At 43.0% G+C, this 19,194-nt stretch overlaps 1 protein-coding gene across 14 annotated transcripts in view; it reads right to left on the bottom strand.

Moving 5' to 3' along the window:
* The window catches only part of LOC125887746 (neuronal cell adhesion molecule-like), a 118,194-nt gene that overhangs the window by 48,882 nt on the left and 50,118 nt on the right, over positions 1-19,194 (bottom strand). For all 14 annotated transcript variants that reach the window (XM_049574790.1, XM_049574795.1, XM_049574793.1 and 11 more), the window contains exon 2: positions 19,018-19,096. The gene's annotated coding sequence lies outside the window, so the exon portion shown is untranslated. The remainder of the gene's footprint in view (positions 1-19,017; positions 19,097-19,194) is intronic.

Here is a 19,194-nt window from a genome sequence, read left to right as displayed (position 1 = left end):
GGGTCAGGACATGTCTGAGCGCACAGATGGTGCAGACAGGGGCACGAGCACTGAGAACTGAAGCACACCACAGTGTAAATGAATAGCAGTCAGCGGGGAAAAAAGCCCAATTGAATTTCCCTTACAGCAACAGATAATGCTACTCCATACGCTTTCTGCCAACCACTAGCAAATATATTGCCATTGTCTTTGCCAAACAATAGTGATGTAACATTGCAACACTGACAGAATCACTTCTGTTGCATCAGTAGTGTACAGTTTTAGCATCTATGATGCAAGAAAAGCTGTTCTCTCCTGCCAAGCACCCTAATTAACTCCTATAATCAGCGCTATTGATGGCTCATGAAATCAGGGGTTTGTGAGCCTCGCTATGGCCTTAATGGAGCAGCAGGGATCCCCTACAGACGGCTGAATGTGGGGGTATAATGATGAGAATGGCTCCACACTCAGGAAGGTGGTGATGAGAAAACGGATACGGTTGGAAGAGTTTATTTTTCTGCGGCTGCCGGGTGCTCCCGCTGCAGCTCAGGATGTCACTGCATGGTTTTCATGCCCAGGGCTGCATGCCCATTTCTCTGTGCCATTAAACATCTATGGGGAGCGGGGGGGAGCTTGATGTGGGAGGTAGTAAGACAGTCCTTCATTTGGTTACTTAAGTTTGTAAAGTCACAAATATATTGAACTGGAATTGAAAGTTATCACTCTGCCAAATAATCATGTGTAAGTCCTTTTAAACAAAAGCTGAAATGAACATTTTCTTTAATTGCTTTGCTTCCATGAGGTGAGGATTCACAGCCAACGTAGTGGACAGGCATTAGCACTGACATGAATTATAGCCACAATGCATGAGGTTGAATGTTCAGTGGCTTTCACTAATACCTCTCTCAGGCCTTGTATCCGCAGCCACAGGATCACAATGCAAATTCCGCAGGCCGGCTTCAGCGTGCGTTTCCCATAATCTTCTCATTAGCTTTTATAATTGAGGGACCGTATGCAAATAATTGGTGTGGTTAACATATGAATTGGGGCCCTGTTGTTCAGGGAGACCTCACAGCTCAAAATCACGCCGCGGCCCTTTCATCTGCACTGTACAATGCCAGACAATAGAGTGAGGATCTTTAAAGGGGCAGTTCACCCCCACATCAAAAGTACAGATTTTTCTTCTTATGTGTATTTATCAGACTGTCTTGGTGTGAGTTTGCAGAGTGTTGGAGGTATCAGCTTTCTATTATAATGGAACTAGACGCGATGTCTTTTTCCAGATATCATGGCCCGGTTACTCAAGATAATTCACAGACCTTGTTGTGAGCAGTTTCATGTGTGAACCATTTTACCTTCTACCAAACTGCAGCCGCCTATCATATCACTACGCAGAAGAAGTGCGCATCTACTTCTAACCTTGCACGACTGAGCTAGCTCACGTTACAGCTCAGCGGAGGAGGACGCTATTAATGATTACTTGTCACGCTGTCACGACAACAAGCCTCTTGTTCATGAGTAGATGCACACTTTCTTCTGTTTGATAAATGAAACTGCTCACAACAAGGTCTGTGGATTATCCTGAGTAACCAGGTCATGATTTCTGGAAAGAGACATTGCACTTTGAGCACCACAAGCCAAGTGCCATCGAGTTCTATTATATCAGAGAGAAGGCGAACATGTCTACAGCTGATATCTCAGGGCAGGTTGCAATATGGGAAGTTTTGGCTCTGGTGTTCTTGAAGTAAAAGTCAGGATTTTTTTGGGGCTTTTGATTCATAGATTTTAACCACACTCAGTAAACCTGATGGAAGCGCAATATTAAATCCCTGGTGCAGCCCTTTAAACATATGTTGCTCTGTTTTCTATACTTCTCCTCCAGCTATCAATCTACCTCAACTCTTAATGCTAATGGGCATCTGCTACTAATGCAACGTGTCCGGCAATTTGTTTGGTCCTCCTCCTTTCATAGAGCACCGCACATTGGCATTCACTGAGCTTCCTCCATGTACACGCCAAAAACACTCCGGGATTCGCTCTCTGTCCCCTCTGCCCAAATGCTAATCACTGCCGGCGCCGGCACTTCTGAGAGGGAGCTCCTTTTTAGCATGCAGATGGAGGCAGCGCCGCTAGATGGGACGGCTGTGTGAAGGAGGAAATCCCTGCCTGTTCAACCTGAATGGAACCGAAGGGCGTTTTGCTTTCATCTTATCATTGCAGACCGGCTAAATATGACATATAGTTGGTGAGTCACGTCCTCGCATTATACCGGCGCTCCCTCTGAGAGCCTTCTCATGATTGGATGGGTGTATGAGGCCCTCTCTTTCTCCTTAGGATAATTGCTGGTGGCAAACTGGAGGTCTTTCAATCTTTTCACCGCTTCACAATGTAGCAAAAGCTATAAATTAATAGCTAATAAAGTAGCGAGGTGGCAAAAGTTAAGTCTCCAAAGTGCATTTGTACGCTTGTCTGACATCTGACTCGTACAGTAGCTCATTACTGGCGAATTAAGCGAGCAGAGGCACTTTTAAAAAGCATTCATTAAAATGAGATCAGGAGGGGAAGCAGCACAAGGCAGAACGAGCAACTGTGGATCTGAACTTGACCTTTATTTGATAGCTGATCCCCACGCTGTAATTACTCCTTAAAAGAGGATGTCTCAACATTGCCAAGCAGTCCTGCTCATGCATTTGGGTATATGAATTCATACTTGCTTACATCCATTTGCATCCTACTTGTTTGTGTGTTCACAGAGTCCGTGGGTCAGTATAGACGTCAGACATTCGAGATGGAGCTTGAGCCTGCTTGGCCTGCCACATGAGTGTGTTATGGGTGAGGCCATTCATATGCTGAGCAGAGGTTCATTATCATGAGCAAATGCAGGAGAGTGGGAGGAATGCATGCCGACTGGCTCCCTGAATAGCTAAAAGGACTCTCAAAATCCTCGGCATACAACGTCACAAAACACACTTTAGCTACAGAAACATAACAGCTTTGAGAGAGTAATCAACATAAAACCAATCTGCTGTGGGAAGACAAGCAAATCCTTTGAGACAGCAGACACCCATGCATACGTGAAGACAAATACTGTTATCATAGCTGTACAATATAATCCATAAGACTCATACTTCAGCAAATGCAGGGAAATGTATTATAGCTAAATATAGGGGCACTCCATACAGCTTTCAGCGGAGCACAACCACTCAAAATTGCACTCCAAAAGGGCACTCTGTATCCATGGCAATCCCCTCCTGTTCTCAGATCTCCGTGCTGACAAAAAGATGTCAACCCACTCATCAAACACAGACATATAAGGAGGGGAAAAAGGGCACAAAGAGACCCAGACCCATTTGTCATCTCATAAGTAACCTTGGAGAGAAACTGTACGCTTGGCATCTGCTCTGCCCCCCAAAAAACGTCTCAACCTCCATTGAGCTCAACAAAAGAGGTATGATTAGAATCTCAGTTTGCCACCGTGTCCGCACCGGATGGCTTACTCCACATTTGAAGGGTCTCTCACGATGGGGCCAATATGTGGAGTTTACTTTAAGCTTAGGGCTGCAACAATAAGAGCGTGTGAGAGGGGCAGTGGAGGAACTGTTCACCTCAGACACACAGAAACCAGCAGCCTGTGGTGTTTTGCAGCAAATGAACTCCTATGGGCAATGTCGGCCGGGGTAACACAGAAACAGTGTCTATGTATGATTGCTCAGAGTCAACAGTTAATGCAACTAGGCCTTTCTGGAAAAGCACGACTGTATAATAAACAGTTTTCTGGTGGAATTTGAATTGTGCTGATACAGTACAGGCTGGCAGGCAGGCGGGCATGCAGCGATGAGTCATTTAGAGCCGTCTACGCTTTGTGTGGTACCATTCAGTCTAGCAAAATCTGCCGACAACATCAGATAACAAAGCATGAACACTGACTGTGGGCTGGAACAATCCCTTACTGCTGCATGTTACCAGAACATGTAATTTGCCAGAGAGAAAGTAGCAGGTGGACAGAGAAGGCAGCGAGGTGAAGTCATATTGAGGACAATCTTCTCTGCCCCGAGGCCATGTTGGTACTCATAATCAGACTAAACAGCATGCCGGAATTTATCCACAGCGTCAAAGTGACTCAGAGGCATTTCAAGTAGAGGAGATGAAAGCAAAACACTTTTAATTGCAGTCTTTAAAAAGGTACCTGTTAACAGTAGGCGATAATTTTTTTTTCTACAAAGGGGATGGTTTGTTTTACTGAACACATAACAAAGTTTTGGCTTTCAGAATACTAAAATCCTCCTAAAACCCTCCAGGTTGCCACTGGGTTTAACAGCATGTTAAATATTTTTGTCAATATGGACATGCTGCACATCGTTGTACATCATTAGCTTGGTTAGATTCCCCACAATTTAATCATAAAGTTCAACGTACAGAAACCATGAGCATTATGATTGCTTCAGATTTACCCAAGACAAACAAGAGAGATGGAAAAAAGTGCTGACTCCCTGGCTTTGAAGTGGTCCTTAACTCCAAATATGTGTCCTATTCTCGATTATTTATAATCCTTCAATCCGTAAGGGTCCACCAATCAAGAGAATCAAAAAGAATCAAAGGGTATTTCACGAAGAAATAATCCAAGTTGTGAATATTGTCACGTCGTGTCCATTGCTAACTATGAATGCTAACTTCTTTCATCAAATGGACTGCTGTTCTTCTGACATGTTTGTTCGTCTTCCTGCACCATGTTGTTGGGTATGCCTGTTTTTGTTACCTCGTTGGCTACTAAATAAAAGAGCGCTCCCCCAGTTTAGAGGGCCACTGGGCTCTGTCACGGATCTTTGCAGCCACCAAAATCATGGCTTTGTGACGGTCATTATGTAATGTGATGTATTTTGCTTTATTTTTGGAGGACAAAAATAATACTGATGTCAAAGAAAGCTTAAAGTATCTTCCTTCCAACAGTATCTGAGTCTGGACCCAGATGGAGAGGGATGGTAGGTTAAAAGGGGACACATTTTGGTCATTTTGCTAACAAGGGGGATGGCGTCCACCCTCGAGTAGTCTACTGCCTTTCAGAATGTACAGACATCTAATTGTCTGAACCAAGATACAGCATTACAAGCAGCACTGTGAGCACTGCTGATGTTCATAATGCTCATACAATGTGCGCAATCTTAGTTAGCATGCTTACAATTATTGAGACACTACAGTCAAAACCACAAATGTGAACCTCATGGTGGCCCTAGAGGGAAAGTCATGAGACCGTCAAAGTTTTTAGGAGTCATTATCTGGGTATCACTGGTGTATGCGCCAAAGATCATAGCAATCCACCTTTGATTCGTCAAGATATTTCACCAAAGCCAAAGATAACAACCTGTTGGTGCACTAGTGTAAAAAGGGGGATCACCAAAGTCAGTAGGATTCATCCTCTGGGGACAATGAATGTCTGCGCAAAATTTAACAGCAATCAACGTAATAGTTGCTGAGATATTTGAGTCTGAAAGTGAACTGATGACAAACTGATGAACGTCGACAGACAGACATTGGTTATCTGGAGAGCCATGGTGCTAGTATGACTAAAAAGAAACAAATTGTGCCGACACTGGTCGACCAAAATCTATCGTCAACATCAGATAACAAACCCTTAAGACTGTCTCTGTGCTGCGGGAACAATCTGTTACCAGAACATGTAATTTACTAGTGATAAAGTAGTGGTGAGAAAATCCCCGGCAGGTGGACAGAGGCAGCAAGGTCTAGTGTTATTGAGTGCCACCTCTACATTCACACACAGCACCACAATAGGCCTCTCCTGCCGCTCCCCTCCTTCTCCTCCTCCTCCTCCTCCACAAGCCTCTTCCACTCCACCCCACCTGTGTCTGTGAAAGGTCAGCGCAGAGGAGGGTCCTCGCCCCCTCCCTAAACCCACAGCTCCCACTCCACAATCAGCCCTAACACTGAAGCCCAGTGCCAGGAAACTCAATCAAAGAGGGGCTTCAGAGGGCTCCAGACCTCTCAAAACCCTCCATTGTCTCCAGAAGGCTTCCCCACACCGAGGCCGGTCTATATGTAACACTGTAAGAGGAGTTGCTCATTACCGCCCGTCCCCGGTTCCACTTTGTCTCCTTTGTGCAGCTGACAGAAGAATCCAGTTGCCCAGCCGGGCCAATAAAAGAGAGTGCAGTTACGTAAAAAACAGAAAAAGAGAGAAAGAAAATGAGAATTCATTTGCAGGAATGGATGATGACAGGACACATATGTTGCATGTGTTGGTGCATTGTTTTTAGATGTGAAAGAGACACAACACCAAACCCTGTCACCTGTTGTGTCGCTAAAGACACTTCTTTAACGGCATCTGTTTAAAATTTGCCATTCACCCCACGAGTTAGTGAGTATTGACTGATAGACACACCACACCACAATGTGTGTGAATGTCAGAGCAATCCATTATCACATAAAGGAAGCACTATGTAGTTGCCCCCCCCCTCGCTCCCTCTCTCAGCCCCTCCTCAGCTCCATTCAGATACGGCAGGTGAATACAAATCATTTCCCCTCCGCTGCTCCCTAAAAGGACTCACCATCCAATTTCAGACACGGAGGACACAAACAATAGTCCTTTCAAATTGTGAGAAAATCAAATCATGGGCTTCTCTTTTTTTAATGAAAGACACAATCAGGAGTTAACCCTTCCAAAATGCTACACAACTTCTGGAAATGTTTTTCTCATCAACACTTATCAAAAGATCTGAGTTACATTTTTACACAACAAAAGTGTAATGCTTTGAAATATGACTGCAGCTAATGATTATTTTCTTTACTGATTAATCTGTCATTACTTTTTATTAAATATGTTAAACGTAACGTTGCTGAAATGTAAGATTGTGCTGATATTAGTGCAACAGGTAAAGCAGAGAAACTTCTAAAGAGGAGATATTCTGGAGCAGCAGACTGTTTTACAAGTCGGGAGAATAAACGTGCAGTTTTGCAGATGCCTGCAGACCTCATCAAAACAGTGATGAATTCGTACATCCATCTGTCACATAGTTTTCAGCTTTTTCTTCAAAGTTTTAGTTGTCAAAGATGAATTTCTATTTAATTTTTGGTTTGTTCTGGCTATGAAAAAAGTTTCCAGATTAAAGAAATAAATCTTTACATTTGTATATCGCCCGTCAATGATTAGTGTTCTAAGGACTGTCTAATTGATTAACTGACAAATCATTTCAGCGCTAAACTGAAATGACATTTGTTATTTTGGCAGAGCATTTAGGAAAATTCATTTCATTTATCATTTAATTTATAGTCACTCTATACATGTGGAGCAGTAATATGGAAAAGCTGTTCATGGACAAACAGCTTTTCCATCAAGAACTGTCAACTCTGGAACACATTACTAACTGAAATCAAACTGATTACTGATTTAAAATCCTTCACAACAAAGGTCAGGTGCTGGCTAAAAGCAAAGCAGAGCTACACCCACTCTTAGCTACATGCACTCAAACTTTTAAGGGGTATAAGTGTAGGTGTTTTGGTGTACTGTGGTGTGTGTGTATTGTAGTATGTGGATTGTGATTTATGTATTTTATTGTACCTTCCATGTTTACAGAGTACTGTGGTTTTATATTTTCAACTGTATATTTTTAATAACATTTTAGGTCTGCATGTAAAAGCCCAACTAGGGACAAGAGTTGAAAGTTAGCAATAGCTATAAACTCTCTGTGCAACACATCAGTCGCACGCTCTGTATTGGAACTATGTTAAATTGCATTGTCCCTATCAAAAAAATAAATAAAAATTATACAAAATTAAATAAAATTTAAAAATAAAAATTAAAATTAAATTAAATTAAAGATAAATAAATAAATAGTTTCTGTCAAACTGGACAAATGACGTTATTTTAGAAAAAACTAGTAGTATCTTTCATCGTAGTTTCAGTTTTCAAAGAGGACTTTTTGTGTGACAGTCCTTTATGTTTTCATCAGTTTTGAGCTGCAAAAATCAACCGATTAATTGTCAACTGTTAAATTATTTACCAACTAACTTGATAATCGATGAACCGCTTTGAGTAATTTTTCAAAAGGAAAAAGTCAAAATCCTCTGATTTGAACTTCTTAAATGTGAATATTTTATGGTTCCGTCTACATAGGCATAGATTTCTTTGAGATATTAAATATCAGTATTAAAAACATGCGCATTTGTCCCCCAATAAAAACATGAAAGTCACAGAGGACTCCTACTTTGATGAAATTAAAGACTTTTCCACCATAAATTGATGCAGAAAAGGCACAAATTGTTGCAGAAGAACTCACCAGAAGGCAGGAAATTAAGTGTTTATTGCTCAAATATCCTGGGGGTGGAACTCTATCCATTTCATATGTGTTCCTCGAAAACCAAGAAACAAAACTGACGCCCCTGCTTCTCTGTGACTGTAAACTGAATATCTTTGGATTATGGATAAAACAAGGCATTTGAGGATATAATCTTGGGTTTTGGGAGCACTGATTGATATTATGTACTATTTCCTGACATTTTAGAGACCAAACAACTAATTTATTAATTAAAAAGCAATGAAAATAATCATAAGTTGCAGCCACAATCATTTTTGTAGACAAAATAAACAACTTAGCACAATAAATCTACAGGTATCATCAAAATCACTGACGATTAACAGTCTATTAATGCACTACTGTGTGCTCACGCCACTCATGCAGAAGCAGTGACAGAGAAGTTGCTGGTAAACTAGACACGCAGCATTTCTCCAACCTGTTAGCATATGAAAACTGAATTGCACTGAAAATAATCTACACCAAAATAACACACGCAGAAACACTGCTTGATCTGAAAATATGTGTGTGTGCCAGCTGCACTGATCCACTCTCTTTCAGCCAAGTCTGAATGAGCTTTGATTACACTGGCTTGAGCTATGGCCACTCTATTTCACGAGTCAGGTTTTCATATGCTAAACTCAACAAACAACTCAAGGGAGGTGAACAATTCATCAAAGATCGCCTTGAGTAAACTCCCGGGACTGTATTTGAAGTGAAGAGTGGCGCTGTGAATTTCTACATTTTAAATCTTCCCCGTCCAAAGACTTGTGATGGAATTTGATCTAATTAAGTTCTGAGGCTGAGAGACTTGTGATATTTCACCAAAAATGAAAAAACAGGGAGAGAGATGACATCTCCCTTAAGCGAATGGAAGTATTTTTTTTTCTGTTAGCATGTAATTGGATGACCCCATTTTATTTGAAGCACTGGTTTTTGTGAAATTAAAGGGAGACTTTTAAAGATTAAAGAATACAACGGAAAAGCCCCTGGTGGTGGCTGACTGATGGCGTTTCACCAAGGCTTAGTGTGAACATGTTTCTATCTGTCCTATGGGTCTCAATGACTGAAATGTTGGCTAATGAGTGCTAATGATTCTAATGAAGGACTTAGCTTTCTCATAAAGGAAGTCCCTTTATGTGCTGTAAAACTCTCTTTGCAAGTGAAGATGTGGTGTGAAAACTCACCAGAGACTCAAACTGGAAAAAAAAGCTTAACAGTGTCCTAGCTTAGAGATTTTCCCTTTTACATCCATCATGTGGAGCGTTTGAGTGTGTTTCGAGTGGGTTCGGTGTTTGGCCCAGAGGCCGTCGCAGCTCAGACAAACAGTGCTCCATCCTTACAGATCATCTGGCCCCATCAGAAATAATGGCCCCGGCAAGAGCTGCTCCATCAGCCCTCATTTGTCAAATGGTGATTCCGGAGGAAACATTGCTCCCGTTTAACACAAACAGTCCGCCCGGCTTCCGCTAACAGCCTCTGTCCCGTGTCTGTGTCTGACGGGACGAGACTGGTCGCTAATGCAGGAGAAGAGTCTGCTGAGTGTTGGATAATGGCTGGGCGAGGCCGCGGTGGAGAGTTTTCTGACTACATCTATCTTTCCGTGGGTGTTTAGAAAAAGGTCGGCGCTGGGAGGTCGAGTAGCGCGGCTGGACAAGGTGTGTGTGACTCGCCTCCAGGAGAGGAGACTGGGGATGTTTCGTTGTGTTTGTGCCCTCAGGGTCAAACTTGACAGAAGAATAAATTACTGCTATAACAGATAATGGTACAGTATCTCTGCTGGAACCCCCTCACCCTCCGCTGTTGTCACATCACCGATGAATAAATGCATTTTATGGTCACCTAAATATAGCATAACAGTAGACAGTGGGATTCAAATGCAGGTATACACTTAGCTACAATCTTTTACAGGCAGAGTTGGGTATTGTGTATGTGTATATTATATTTATGCAGTATTAATTAATAATAATATATATATATATGTAAAATCTCCCTTCTCACCCTGCCATGGGGTTGGTGGTGTGTTTTCCTCAAGCTCAGATCCTCTATCAGAGGCCTGGAGTTTGAAGGTTCTGCGCAGTACCTTAACTGTTCCTAGGACCGCATTCTTCTGGACAGAGACCTCAGATGTTGTTCCTGGAATCTGCTAGAGCCACTCTCCCAGTTTGGGGGTCACAGTAAGGTCCGATTACCACTGGCACCGCTGTTGCCTTTACTCTTCACATCTTTTCTAGCTCCTCTTCCACCCCTTGGTATTTTTCAAGCTTCTCATGTTCCTTCTTCCTGATGTTGCTGTTGCTCGGGATTGCTACATCTGTCACCACTGCCTTTTTCTGTAGTTGTCGATCATTATCGACATTGGGTGAGAGGCTGGGTACATCCTGGACAGGTCACCAGACTATCAAAGGGCTGACACATAGAGACAGACAACCATTCACACACATTCACACCTACGGACAATTTAGAGTCACCATGTCTTTGAACTGTGGGAGGAAGCCAGAGTACCCAGAAAACCCACGGTGACACTGGGAGAACATGCAAACTCCACACAAAGGGTATCCCCTAACATGGGGTTCGAGCCAGGAACCTTCCTGCTTTGAGATGACAATGCTAACCACTGCACTACTATGCCGCCTATACACTGAAACTCTATGTTTCTTTATGTTTCAGCTGTCCGCTGTGGTCAACGTGTGGTTCAGTTTAGGTATAAAACCACCTTGCTGGTTATGGTTAGGAAAAGGATCATGTTTCAGCTTAAAATACCTGGCTTTGCTGGCACAAACGCGGCTGGAAACGCAGCAATGTCTTGGTAGAAAAAACAACCACTTTCGGGGCGTCAGTGGCTTAGTGGTAGAGCAGGCGCCCCATGTACAAGGCTGTCGCCACAGCGGCCCGGGTTCGACTCCAGCCTGTGGCCCTTTGCTGCATGTCACTCCCTCTCTCCCCCTTTCACATTTGTCTGTCCTATCAAATAAAGGCTAAAAATGGCCCAAAAATATCTGAAAAAAAGAAAGAAAAAACAACCACTTTTAATGGCATTATCCCAAGAGGAAAAGCAGCTAAGTAAAAAACAACCACTTTTTGTGGGTCTATCCCCAATGGAACAACTCCACTAAAAAACATCCCTTTCTGTTTGTTGGTCTGGACCAGTATTCTGCAGTTTGGCAGCCGTCTCACCTAGCTGACACGCCATCCATCATCCCCTCCTCCTCCTCCAGATGACAAAGTCAGCTCATATACTATGTCACTTTATAAACTTCTTGTGACTGGGCTGATATCAGAACTGTGCTGAAATAAAATACTGCAAAAATGCTTTGTCTGAATCAGTAATCTGATCAAGAATCCAAACCAACATGAGGCGTGCACATTCAACAATAGTAACGATAGAGTGAGAGAGATGTTAGTCAAGCTCCATCTGTACCCACCCACGCTAATCAGGTTTAATCAGGCAAAGTAAGTGAACACAGCTGGAGGTGTATGAAGGGGGTTTATTTAAATTTTTGTTAGTTAAAATGACTGGGAGTCACTGTGATTCAAAGATTATTCAATACAATAGTCAAATAGATTTTAATTTAACAAGTGGATTTTATACTGGATTCATATTCCATAAAATATGAAGGAATGAATGCACACAGATGCAGAATTTCATCTTAAACTTAAAATAATTCCACATTCAATAGTGTGGAAATGAAATCTATAAACAGAAATGAAATATTGGTAGATGGAGGCTTGATGTAATTTACCAAGCAGTGAAAATCCTAAGACAGAGGTCTGTATATAGCTTGTTATTTCAGTGTGCTCTCACATTTCATATTTGTCTCATCGCTCCACTCTCTCTCTCAGCAGGTAAAGAGGAGAGAGATTTCTCATTAGACTCGGCTGAGATGCAGGTGAGCGAGGGGTTACATCTAAATTCAGCCATTTGTATTCCAGCACAACACCCAGAGAGCAGGCTGTTTATATTGATGAGCAGATAGACTTGGCCTTGGACCAGGACCCACGCCTAACAGCCACATAAATCATTTGGTCTCTTAGAGGCCCCTCCAACCAGACAGATCCCACCGGCTTATGGCGGCGCGAGGACAATCTTCTCTGTCCTGAAGCAACATCGACACCAAGAATTCACCCACAGTGTGAGGACGGATTCAGAGGCGTATCAGGTAAAAAAGATGAAACAAAAAGACCTTTAATCATGCAGTGTACTTCGAGATTGAACACTTGGAACGGACAATTAAAATGTGGTCGAAAAAAGACGACATGCTCTAAGGCAGGTAAGTGCTCAGGATCTCAAACCACACTGCTCTATTTTCTCTTCTGCTATCGCTCTGTCTATATAAAGAATACAAAAACTAAAGGTGAGTAGACCTCATTCTACTTTCACACTTCAAAAAAAGATCTGTCCTCTCAGGTCAGTCAAGTATTCTGTCTGAATGTCTTATTTTCTTGAGCTCAAGTAAAAAATCCCCACAAATCCACATCTTTGAAAGCCAGCCACTCCGTTAAGAATATTTTACCCCCCCAAAATGCTAACTTGTATATCAATTACTCACCCAGCGTTACACTTTTCCTCACGTGCCTCCACAGTAAAGGAAAAATCCAACAACAGAAACTTTTTAATGAATTGAAGTAAAGGGGGGACACTTTTAACAACAGCAAAACTATATCAAAACATCTGTTAACAAGCTCTCACTCACCTCATGCAGGGTAATCCAATCTCATTTATCCAGTCGTATGCTCAGCACCGAACACATTAATTCCCCCAAAACACTTCCACATATGAGTAGCATGCCTGGGCAAAGCTGTGCATTTAAACTCTGCTCATGCATTCCACTGAGTTGTCCAGGTGCACGACTCATCCGTGCATGAGGCTGTTTATGAGCAAGTGTTTTAAATAGAAAGGTTTTAGCGTAAATGCATTTGTTTGGGAAGTACTAAGCATATGACTGGATAAATGAGGCTTTTGTCGGTGTTAAATGCTGTCCCCTTTTACCCTAATTCATCAAGAATTTTCTTCGTTTTTGGATTCTTCATTTAGCGTTGATTCATGCGATGCAGATTCACGGATTCAAGGTAACACGGGGTGAGTAACTGATATACAAATGGTTCTTTTTGCAGGTGAAGTATTAATTTAAAGGAATATTCTGACATATGAGAAAGAGATTGACTTTTTTGCTGAGAATTAGATGAGAACCACTCTCATGTTTGTGTGCTAAACATGGAGCTACAGCAGAAGTTGATTAGCATAGCTTAGCACAAAGACTGGAAGCAGGGGGGAACAGCTAGCCTGACTCTGTCCAAGAAATAGTTCCAGCATAAACCATAACTTTAGACAGAGCCAGGCCAATTGTTTCCCCCGTGTCCTGTCCTTATGCTAAGCTTCAGAACTTCGGAATTGATTTTAAGATTCTATTTAATAGCTTTTAAAGCTCAACACAGTTTAGTGCCGAGTTGTATAGCTGAGCTTCTGACTCCCTATGCTCCAAGTTGTGACCTGAGATCCTCAAGCCTACCCTCACTAGTCGTCCGTAGACCAAGTCTGGTAACTAGAGGTGACCGGCTCTGGAATTCTCCATCTGTATTTATATGTAAAAGTAATCCCTCTCAGTCATCACTTATGGCCCGCTTGAAGTGTGTGGCAGTGTATTTATCTGCAGAGACTCTGTATTCGGGCTGTATTCTCTTATTTTCTCCTTATTTTGATGTGTTCAGGACGTTTCAGGGCACAGTGTTAAGATGAAGTCGGGACTAAGGTGGTGATAAGGTGCACACATCAAAGAGGAAGCTCTAAATCTTGGACACAGCACCAAAAAAAAACCCCAAACATAAATATCGCAAATTTAGGGGCTGCCTTTCGCTTTTACACTGTTTACGAACAGTAACAAGTGCTTCCTGCATGGTATATCTTTAATACAAGACTACTCACCTAGTCACAATGGACAACACACACATAAACATAAGGTGTATGGATGCATTCAGCAGTGTGAACATGGAAAATCTTTGAGGCTGGACCAGATAATTGCACAGAGAGGGCAGTGAAGGTAGAACGAGGCCTGGAGGAAGGTTGTGCAGGTGAGAGAAGGTGAACGGAGTTGGGAAAAGAAAAGCTGGAGATGCAGAGCCAGATATAAAAACCATGTCTCCTCAGACTCTCCAGGCTGTCTGCTGAACAGTTTGTGAGTCAGTTGTGCATGAAGCCAGCTTTCTCCACAACCCTGGAAGACGGAGAAGGAGAGCAGAAGCCCCTCAGGAGGGGCCTCACCAACCTCTTTCACATCACTCAGCCTCTTTCTCTCCCTCACTGTCTTTGTATCCATCTATTCATCTATTTGTTTATTCATGTCCTTCTTTCTGACACTTTAGCAGTGTCTCCCAGCACCTCCCTGTCTCCGCTTCTCATACGGCCACTGAGACACTGACAAATACACACACATCCACTCAATCACATCCACACACACACACACACACACACACACACACACACACACACACACACAGTTTTCTCACACACTGTATAGCTCTTAAACACAGCATGCGGAGACGGGGAGTGTTGACACTGAGAACCGTCAGAGAATTGTCAGGCTCGTATCAAAGAGATACCTAAGAAATATCTCGACGCGTTCGTCTGAAACGACGTGCGCTGGGAGCAGCCCAGGGGCCCTCTGTGCGTGTTTGAATCCCTTCACTCATCTGCAGCTTGTCTGATCTCAGAACTGCTACTGTGTAATATCACTGCTTTCTAACCTCATGCTGTTTCACTGACGACACTGTTCGTACGCTGGCATTTATGGAAAGGCGGTTATTTGTGTGACAGACAGTGGCTCACAGTCCAGTCCCCAGTGCTTAAATTTGGCAACTCAGTTATTCCAAGTAACTACATGGTACAAGGAGTTGGTTACAATGCCAATGACAGACGGATCTTTACTCTAATACAGTAACTCTGAGGTTAAAGGAATAGTTCGGGTTTTTTGAAGTGGGGTTGTATGGGGTTCTTATCCATAGATGGTTTACTACAAGCAGTAGGCATCAGTCGGCATGCCCCCAGTCTAGAGAAGCAGGCTAGAGTCTGACATGGAAGCAAAGCAATCTGATGCTGTGGATGGGAAAACAGCTAAAGGTATCAGATCCACCTAAAAAGTCCTATCTAAAATAACCAATATCAGTAAAGCATATTCTGTACTGAGAGTACTTTCTTCTGCTTCACCTTAATGTCAGACAGTGATTCCCTACTGGAAAATGAAGTTGTTAAAGCACTCTCTCCAAAGCCAGACTCCATTGAGAAAAACAGTCATTTAAGCTCGCTGAACCCAGGAGCTGCTGGTCTACTGCTGCTTCATACAGGTACTTAGTTTGTGTAATTGTGTGACTTCAGCTTTTAAAACAGTTAGTTCAGATTGCCCGAAGTCACACAATAACACAAACTAACTAACAGAGCAAAGCGGCTGTGGACCAGCAGCTCCTGTGTTCAGTGTGCTTAAATTACTGCTTTTCTCAATGTAGTCTGGTGGGGTTAATAACCAGACCATAGGAAGCTTAGTTAGCAGTCATGGCTTCCCCGTTGAAACAAGATGTCTGATGGAAAGGTGAAGCAGTAAAAATGCTCTCAATATAGTGTACACTTAAACTGATATTGATTTATGCAGGTGGCTAAAACATTTTTGTTGCTGACCCCACCACAGCAGTACATTGCTTTGCTTCCATGTCAGACTCCATCCTGCTCCTCTGAGCTGGGTGCTGCCGACTGACATCTACTGTAGGTAAAACATACATATAACCCCACTTAAAAAATGTGAATTATCCTTTTAAAGTGCTGATTCTAAGCTTTAATTTGAAGGTGTTCGCTTCACACTGTGTAGGACTTAAAACCACTTTTATATGTAGCCTCCCAATTTTACGGGACAAAACATGATACAGCAGTGATACTCAACTTTATAGGCCAAATCTAGTAGGCGGTAAGGTGCTGGGTGGCCAGCAGTCCATTTGCCAATTCACAATAAAAAGAAACTGATTCACACTGGCAATTGTTTTTGTACCGTGGATGTAATTAAGGTGTTAAAGTGCATAAAAAAGCTCCTTTATAAAGAAACATAGCCAGGGGAGGATCACCTGGCATTTAAGCGCTAAATGTCCTCAAATCCTAGAAACACCCCCTGGCCTCTCTACACCTTACCTGCAAAGACGAGCGAGGACAGCAAACATCGAAAGGTTAAAACCAGGCAATTAATTTATAATATATGCAGATAAATATTATCAGTGGTTGTTTATTAACTGCCCCTGGCCTCCTGTCATTTTGCAAAAGTGGCCCCTGGGCAAAGCAAGTTGAGTGTCCTTATTTTACAGGTTTAAACCACCCCTGGTTTAGCCAAGCTAATCTGAGAGAACAGGAAGGCCAAAAATTAAAATGATGTCCCAAACCATCCATTGTTAACACTGACCTTCTGTGGAGTAATGTTGGAATGATCCCAAATTCAAGCATTTACTTTCATGAGCACAGTGTTACCATTACTGATTCAAATGATGGCAAGAACTATAAAACAACTACAAATTAGTACTTTTAGTCGTATTTTAAGTTGTTTGGTGGCATTTTTATTTCACTTTATCAGAGTCTTGATAGGAAATGAGGGGAAGAGAGAAGTAGAATGACATGCAACAAACAAATATCCCCAGCCAGACTTTTTCCGTTCCTCATATTTAATATTTGGTTGCAAATGCTTTGCAGAAACTGACTGGCTGGATTCTACGGCCTACAGACATCACTAGAGGATTGGCATCCTCCCTGGTGTTGCTCTGCCAGGCCTGTACTGCAGCCATCTGCACTTCTTGCTTGTTTCAGGGGCTCTTTGCCTCCAGTCTGGTCTTGAGCAAGTGAAACACATGATGAGTTGGCCTCAGGTCGGGTGGACAATCAAGAGCTTGGCCATAAAACTCCTTGGTCGCCTTTTCTGAGTGCTAAGGATTGTTGTCCTGCAGCGCTCTGCTAAAATTGGGGTTTTAAACAGGGCTAAGCATCCTTCTGTTCATCCAGTATGCAATATGTGAGAGTCAGCACTTTAACCTCGTAGTCACACTTTCATTTAAAATCCGATGTGTTGGAGCAGAGTCGAATGGAAAATGCATCAATACACAAATACTGTCTGACTGCAGGTTATGTAATCAATCAAACACTCATGTAGAGTGAACAATATAACAGCTATTTCTCTGATTGGCTGATCCCCAAACTTTTTCCCACCTTCCCCCGCTTGGCATTAAAACACACAAACAATAATACCACACTCCCTGATGGCCACGTGAGAGAAACCAGTGAAAGACAGCACTATGGAGGTAAACAGAAACCTCTGCGGCCTTCTATTGAAGGGCCTGGGACCTGAATGCTGCTGCTCACAATGGACGCTTCACGCCTCGCTGTGTTTCAAACCGCAAATTCAATCCGCAGCTCCTAAGTGTGGCCCTCTGTGACTCGGCCATTGAAAAAATGTGGACTCAGCCTCTCTGGCCTGCAGCGCACACTCACAACAACAACCGAGTGCCACAGCGGGATGACAAGAGAAAAACGGAAAGAATGAGAGACTCAGAGACAAACAGACTGACAGATAGGCAGAAGCAAAGCGAAAGATTGAAATAGGCACATAAATGGATAAACTGACAGAGTGAGAGAAAGCCCAGCCCGACCAATCGCCAAAAATAAAACAAGCGTAGCACCAACAGCGGAGGTAGATGAGCTCCGAGCCGTCAGAGTCCCTTAACTCTCCGCTCAGCTGTGCGTGCAGCCTCCCCGCCCGGCTCGGCGTGCTGCAAGGCCGAGGTGGGATCCTTCCTTCACACTCCACTGGGCGGTGGACACACATCACACCGTGTCACCTCCACTCACAGAGCATTATATCAACTCCCCGCTGAATCACAGACACACTTTCAGCACCGCTGAATGAGGGGATGAGCCAAAGGTTACTGAGGGTCATTTTCAAAAAAAACAATAACCCCTGTGAGCCAAGAGTCAATTCTCTGGGCTCTAATGCACACTCAGACCTTGTGCTTCGGGGAGCCACTTTCACTCTTAATTGTGCAACTGCCATTAGGGGAACTTCTCTACCTCTGCGTGCTCCATTACGACACATTATGTGTCAATAAGAGAGAGGCACTACGCACAATATAGCCTCTAAGTGCTATTTTGTGATTTCTAAGTATTGACGCCCACTGTCACAGCAGTGGGCAAGGATAAGAGGGTGTGTTACCTTGACAACCATATGCATCAAACAGACAGTTGGACACTAGAAACACAGTGTTGTTGTTTTTTTTTATTGCCTGCCAAACCTCGCTGCCAAAATGGAGGCCGACACAAAAAGACACTCTGCCAGTGGACGAATGCCAGTCAAGCAAGCGGTGACCTTTGCCTTACAGCCCGAGCAAAAGGAGCAGGCATCACAACAGACAGAGACAGAGTCGTAGTGGTCGTTTGGGGACTTCGGAGCGCTACAGTGTTAATATTAATACATTCACACTCTGGCAGCAGGACAGATGAAGATATTTGGACTGGAGACACTTGCCAGGCGTGGCAAACAGACTGACATTTGTGTGTGTTCACATCCTACGGGAGGGGAAATGCCTTTGAGAAGAACAAGAACGTTTGATTCAGAGAGGCAGGAAGTTCGCGCTGTTTTGGAAAATGATGATGTTGGTAGAGATGATGTGACGAGAAAAAGAAAACGGGTTCAAAAGCCTGACGGAAATGTTTCCAACTTACCAGAGAAACTCAAATCCCCTCTGTCCTCCTCCTCCCTGGATAATTGTCTGCTTCTTCTTCTTCTGTGGTTTTCTTCAATCTGGTTAAGAGAAATAAAGAAAATAACAAATTTTAGTGCTCAGAATTCAGACTTCTCTGCTCTTCCTTCATAGTAGTCTCACATAGCCAGACCATTCT

The sequence above is a fragment of the Epinephelus fuscoguttatus genome, linkage group LG4 (genome assembly GCF_011397635.1).
Source record: "Epinephelus fuscoguttatus linkage group LG4, E.fuscoguttatus.final_Chr_v1".
NCBI classification, from domain to species: Eukaryota; Metazoa; Chordata; class Actinopteri; order Perciformes; family Serranidae; genus Epinephelus; species Epinephelus fuscoguttatus.
The sequence above is the reverse complement of the archived record's forward strand: the minus strand, read 5'-3'. Positions and strand labels throughout refer to the sequence as shown.